The sequence below is a fragment of the Thalassophryne amazonica genome, chromosome 6, assembly GCF_902500255.1.
Source record: "Thalassophryne amazonica chromosome 6, fThaAma1.1, whole genome shotgun sequence".
NCBI classification, from domain to species: Eukaryota; Metazoa; Chordata; class Actinopteri; order Batrachoidiformes; family Batrachoididae; genus Thalassophryne; species Thalassophryne amazonica.
In genome coordinates, this window is record NC_047108.1 from 79,875,278 (window position 1) to 79,882,728 (window position 7,451).

Sequence of the window (7,451 nt, forward strand, 5' to 3'; positions counted from 1 at the left end):
TGTGGAATGTCTCAAACCTAAACCTACTTCTAGGCATTATATATGCCACTCTGGAACCACCCCTAAACCCAAACAGCTCAACTGTCAACCCCACTGAGGTCCTTAGACTGGGTCTCATTAACATAAGATCACTGTCCTCAGAATCATTGTTGATTAATGATTTAATTATTGATCATCACTTAGATATGATTGGGTTATGTGAAACCTGGCTTAAACCTACAGCTGTCCTCCCCTTAAATGAGGCCTGCCCACCAGCATATACATTTAGTCACGTCCCTCATGATGCGAAGCAAGGCGGGGGTGTAGCTCTTATTTATAAATCTAGGTTTAGCTTATTAGCGGTTGGGGGTCACAAATATGGCTTAGGTCTTGTCTGTTTTATGTGCATCTGTGATGATTTTTATTCATTGTAAACTCTGCAAAATGTAATCAGATTCTATTACACTGTCACATAGATCACATTTTTGAACAAATACTCAACTCGACTTCAGAGGAGCTGGCTGAGGCAAGGCAGATTCTATCCAACATCATCCATCGACGCATCCTCATGTGTCTGGGTGAAACCCATCCAGTGGAAAGCAATCCTGTGGCACAGGTGTGTTACTATGTCTTTGCAGGATGTGCACATGGTTCCTCTCTATTTTGGTGGGCAAATCTGAGTTTGCGCTACAAATAATGTCTGTTTTCACAGTTTTTCAATTGGTTTAGGTGCTTGTTTGTCTTTTCTATTTAATATGCTTTTGGTCCTATCTTACCGCCACTGCAAAGCTCAGCACAAGTGCCATTACTATTTTCCACCCAATACTTTGTCATTTTTACTCCCACTGACCAAAACTTCCAAATAATATTAGCATCAATGCTTCCTGTACACATGTTGCTCTAAATATAAGGTTTGGTCAGCTATGGAGATGATGACAAAGCATTTGCATTTCAGACCACCAAATATCTGGTGTCCAGTCAAGCACTGTACTAAGACCACAACAGTTGCATGTTCCTTTCATAAGTGGCTTCACAATGCACGGACACTCTGCTTGCACATTGACATTCAGCTGCAGTAATCTAATCTTAATATGATGAATATTATCAACACTATAGAGAGAGAAAAACCAGTGAGAGAGGAAAAAACCTCATATCAGTGGTCTCTCTCCTCTCTCTCTCTCTCTCTCTCTGCTACGTCTGGTCCTACATTTACAAAGTAGTGATTCAAACTACTAGCCACCGTGTCCATGTTGTATTCTTCTTTTTCACCATCAAGAAAGTACCTACGATAATTTATTTGTTATTTACTCAAAATAACCTACTAATTTAGCTATGTATTGTAATTGGGGAGATTTTCTACTTCATTAATTCAGTTGAATAATTTACTCAACTATATACAGTAGTGTTCATAATAATAGTAGTGCTATGTGACTAAAAAGATTAATCCGGGTTTTGAGTATATTTCTTATTGTTACATGGGAAACAAGGTACCAGTAGGTTCAGTAGATTCTCACAAATCCAACAAGACCAAGCATTCATGATATGCACACTCTTAAGGCTATTAGTAAAAAAAAAAAAAAAAGTAGAAAAGGGGGTGTTCACAATAATAGTAGTGTGGCATTCAGTCAGTGAGTTTGTCAATTCTGTGGAAAAAACAGGTGTGAATCAGGTGTCCCCTATTTAAGGATGAAGCCAGCACCTGTTGAACATGCTTTTCTCTTTGAAAGCCTGAGGAAAATGGGACGTTCAAGACATTGTTCAGAAGAACAGCGTAGTTTGATTAAAAAGTTGATTGGAGAGGGGAAAACTTATACGCAGGTGCAAAAAATTATAGGCTGTTCATCTACAATGATCTCCAATGCTTTAAAATGGACAAAAAACCAGAGACGTGTGGAAGAAAATGGAAAACAACCATCAAAATGGATAGAAGAATAACCAGAATGGTAAAGGCTCACCCATTTGTGAGCTCCAGGATGATCAAAGACAGTCTGGAGTTACCTGTAAGTGCTGTGACAGTTAGAAGACGCCTGTGTGAAGCTAATTTATTTGCAAGAATTCCCCGCAAAGTCCGTCTATTAAATAAAAGACATGTGCAGAAGAGGTTACATTTGCCAAAGAACACATCAATGGCCTAAAGAGAAATGGAGGAATATTTTATGGACTGATGAGAGTAAAATTGTTATTTTGGGTCCAAGGGCCACAGACAGTTTGTGAGACGACCCCCAAACTCTGAATTCAAGCCACAGTTCACAGTGAAGACAGTGAATCATGGTGGTGCAAGCATCATGATATGGGCATGTTTCTCCTACTATGGTGTTGGGCCTATATATCGCATACCAGGTATCATGGATCAGTTTGGATATGTCAAAATACTTGAAGAGGTCATGTTTTTAGTGATTCACAGGATTGCTGAAAAAGCACTTTAAACATAATAGTTTTGAGTTTGTAGAGTCAACAGCAGATGCTACTATTATTGTGAACACCCCCTTTTCTACTTTTTTTTACTAATAGCCCAATTTCATAGTCTTAAGAGTGTGCATATCATGAATGCTTGGTCTTGTTGGATTTGTGAGAATCTACTGAATCTACTGGTACCTTGTTTCCCATGTAACAATAAGAAATACTGTATACTCAAAACCTGGATTAATATTTTTAGTCACATAGCACTACTATTATTCTGAACACTACTGTATTTTAAGTATTGTTATTCTGGGGAATTTCCAATAGTTTAGAGTGAATTCATTGCTACAAATTTTAATTAGGGAACTGGTGACAGACAAAAAGCTGTATGTAAATTTCTGACAATCTCGCACAAGATGTGACTGTGCTGTGCAAAGAACCATTTCTGAGCAGAGAAGCACAGCTTCTTCCTGCAGGACATTCTGCTGTTCACAGTGGCCCGACACATATCCACATTACTTTAGAGATGAGAGCGCATGCTTATATCTCAGATTGTTTTTTATGGTACACTCTAATAAAACTGCTCGCCTTGTTGTGCGACCTCCTGGCCACCAGCAGTGCACAGTGGAGTGCGCTCATCGATCTGTCCACCTCAATTCAGGCATGAAGTGTCTTAGCTGCACATGCAAATAAAGACTCATCATCATCTTTAATTTGTTCACTCGCTGACCTCTTGAAGTACATGTTCATCAGTGCCCAAGTTGATATCCATAGAACAGAAAGTATATTTACATTGTAGCAGGGGTAATGTAATTAACGTGTGTGTGACAGGCTGGGGACTCCAGCACAGAGGACACCACAGAGGATCCGACACGCAAATGGGAAGAAGAGTTGGCTGATTTATGTCGTCAAAATGACAACAAGGATGTCACTCTGGAAGCAAATGACTTTGAAGTTTGTGTGAGTGCATCCTATCAGAACTGTCATGTCCGATTGTGAGGAAATTCATTTTCATTCATTATTTTTAGGTCATTCATCTGGACTATGGGAAGAAGGAAAAGAACCCTATTGACTCCATGCATTTCTATTCAAAAAGCAACCCTAACAAAGCCATTCCGATACACAAGGACCAGGTCAGAATACGCTCTTTGCCAAATTATTGCATTCCTCATCTTTATTGCCATCTTTATTCTGTTGTATTTTATTTGTTACGTATCGACATTTTCAAAGTTTATCTTAATTTATGTATTCAAATACTTGTCCTGTTTGTCAGGTGTCCAGATTTCTTCCAAAATACTTTTATGAGAAGCTGATCAGAGTCTGCTGTAAGAAAAGAGACAGCAAGAGTCTGGAGGTGGCCAGGAAGTCCTTTAATCAGTGGTGCAAGGACAAAAACTTCTCAGAGCCTCAGGTAATTTTCATGTAGGAATCCATGTTAACAGATAAAACCTTGCAAACAGACAGCATGAGGGACGTGTCCCAAATATGTGCATTTGGAGACATGGAGAGAATGTGGAATAAAATGCATTTTTAAAAGACAGATGTTTTGAGCCCAACCAAGAAGAAACCACAAATTAATTAATGTAATGCCTTATTTTTCACCATAATCTCCATGTAAGTCCAAATGCTTTTCCAGCGTCGCTGCAGTGCTTTAATACCGTTATCTATAGAAGGTCTTTTCCTGGAGCTCAAGGAAGTCATCCACTGCAGATATGACATCATTATCAGTCTTATAATGAGCTTCAGCAAGATGCCTTTTCATGTTTGGAAACTGATGGAAGTCAGAAGGAGCCAAATCAGGGGAATAAGGTGGGTGTGGAACAAGTTCAAGGCCACATTCATGAATGGCAGACACTGCAATGACTGACGTGTTGACCGGAGCATTGTCCCTGTGAAACAGAACAACTTGTTGGAGCATTCCACACCACTTCTTCTTTAGTTTCTCCCACAGCTGTCACGAAAGGGAAACATAATAGGCCCCACTGATGCTCTGTCCCATCTGGAGACAGTCCACCATTATGATGCCCTCAGCATCCCAGAAGACAGACGCCATGATCTTTCCAGCAGATGAGACATCTTTGGCTTTCTTTGGTGGGGGAGAACCCACATTTCCATTCTTTTGACTGTTGTTTGGACTCCAGCTCTCATCCATACTCATGAACCGTCGTATGACGTTATCTTTATATCTGCCTCAAAAAGCCAATGGTTCTCCCTAGAGATCTGGAACTTTGTGCATTTCTAATAGGCCATGAGAAGCCTTGGGACCCCTCGTGCTGAAAGTTTTGTCATTCCTCGTTCTTCCATCAGAACCAAATGAACTCTCTCCTGGTACATTCCTATACTGGCCATGTGGTGCTCACTTATTCTTCTGTCAGTGAGGACCATATCATGGATTTTCTAGATCATATCCGTTGAGATGGCAGTTCTGAGTCTTCCTGATCTTGGTCCATCTTTGATGCTTGTTCTGCTCCTCTTGAATTCAACTGACCAGCATTTAACTGTAGTGTAGAACAGGGCATCCTCCCCTAATGTCATTATCGTTTTTATGGACCTCCTTCGAGATACTGAATCACAGCACACCCACCAGTTTTGTCCATTTTACCAATCTGCCACACCACGACTCGCTTCACTGAAATATTGTGCCTGTAACATTGCACCCAGTGAGTCTAAATTTCAGACATTCTCAAGAGACATGTTGGTTTCTCTAATGCAAAAGCTGGAGAACCACACCCTACTTTTTTGGGTCAGGCTCAGAACTTTTCAATCACCCCTCGTATATGTATAGCAGGGGTGCCCAAACTTTTTGCACTGAGATCTACTTTTAAAGTTGACAGTGTATCGAGATCTACCAAGCCATATGGAACGCCACAGAGTAGCTGCAATATATTGTGCACCAATGTAATAACACAATTTTCTGGCAGGTTTTAACAATAATAATGCATCATTGAAGTAAATGTGCATGGTGGAAAAGAATAAACACAAGTAGGCCTAGGACTGGCCTCAAGTTGGAAAAGTTGGTCCCTACCTTAGTGGGACTTCTGGCCCTGAGAGGAGGAAGCTCATCTCTCATAGTCCGGACAGTAGGAGCTGAGTGCAGCCGTAAGCAGGCACTCAGACACTCTCTGTCCAGATTTGGACTTTCATGTCAGATGTTGCTCTGGATTTGAGCTCAATGTCATTTTCAGTGTGAGGATCCAGGTTGAAGAGTGATGCCACTTTGGACAATATACAGTCCACATCTATATTTTCCCCAAATGGAAAACAGAGAAAACTGACAACAGGCTCTTTGGATGCAAAGTCAGTAAAGCGCCTGTCAAATTCCGACAAGATGCTCTGCACATGATCATCATAACGTGGACTCTTAGGCTCCATGGTCTTTGTCCTGGTGCTTAAGTACTGTGCCTATGTGTGGAAAGTTCTGCAGGTCACACTGTTGCAACCTGCTTGATAGCACATGTAATATGCTTTTAAACTTGCTTTCAAATCAAAATGCTGTGCATGTTCAGCATGATTTGAATGTTTAAGTTTCAGAAATTCTTTAATATCAGGCAGAAGACCGTTCCAGAATTACAGCAGGTGGCAGCAATATAGGACTTTTTTGTTGTCTCAAACTCAGCAGTTGTTTGTGGCAGGAATGTGGTTTTGTTTTATTTTTGGTATAAAAAATTAATTGTATCCACACAAGAGATTAATTCTGGCCTATATACGGTGCCTGAGCCCAGTGATGCAGACCCTCCACCCACATAAAAAATCCAAGCAAACAGGCTAATTTCCGACGGTACATGAACGCAGCAGCAGCTCTGATGATATATCAATCTTTACACTTATATTTATTACCCCTTTTGACAGTTTTGTGTTCTAAATCAATACAGTGATACAGCAGCCACCGTGGAACACCAGCTGGTTTTGTTTTTTCAGGCCTCCTGCAAACTCCTGCGATATTTTCAGCTCCTGCGTGTCCTGCGCCTTTCAGTCCAGCCGTCCAAAAATTTACCTGTGCTGAGCCATCTAACGTCTGTGTGCAGCAGATGTGTCTCCTCCAGCTGTGAACAGAATAAATGCGTTCTCAGACTCCTGTCCCGACCAGAACACTGCAGTCTCGTTTGCCACATTCATCACTCTTCATATTTATGGACCATGAATCATTGTGCTGCTCGCGACTTTTCAATTCCTGAACTTTTGAGTGAGCAGAGAGGATTTAGCCAGGTTAGCATTGGACGTTAGCATCGTATTTCTTGTGAATCATCTGAAATGCCGCTCCAAAGTCCCTTTCTTCAGTAAAGCCACATTTACTTTGCAGCTAAGACAGATGAATTTGCCTTTCGAATAAATGAAAAAATAATACAGGATGAAAATTAGAATTTTTCGTATCCACCATAGAAGAAGAGCTCTTCTTCTACTCTGGCATTTAACGGCAGCCGGCATCCTTGTTGGTGCATTGCTGCCACCTGCTGCATCAGTCTGTTATAGCAGCATTAAATCCGCTCAAATCCAGTGACATTTTTTTTCATGCGATCGACTATAATGGGCCTTTCACACTGAATACATCAGACGCGTCAAATGTGTCAAAAATCGGTCTAAAAAGCATTATTTTCAATGAGACGCGTTGCTTTTTAGATGCGTCAGATGCGTCGCGTCAAAAGCCGAGCTAAACCGACGCTTCTGACGGGAGCGCGCATTGCCGCTTGTCGGCAGGCTGATGCAGTCAAAGTTCAATCCAGTCCAACTTTCGACGCTCTGAGCTATGACGTACCTTTGCGTTGTCCAATAGGAATGACGCGTCGGGCCAAAACATAGAAGACTAGTGGCAGAAACCACTGATCTGTACAAAACAAACATGTCTGAGGACTGCTCATTTATAGAGCAGTTTTCTGAAGAAAAATCCTTGGAAATGTTTTTTGTTGTTGTTTGTTACCTCAGAATTTCTGATTACTGTTAAAAAAAAAGTTTAGAACACTTGTAATTAAAATAGCTAAATAAATCAATAAATGGTTCTTTAGAAACCTTTCATCTGTAAATTAAAACCACCTGTTATTTCAGGTTAGATAATTTCTTGTTTAACGTAAGGAACC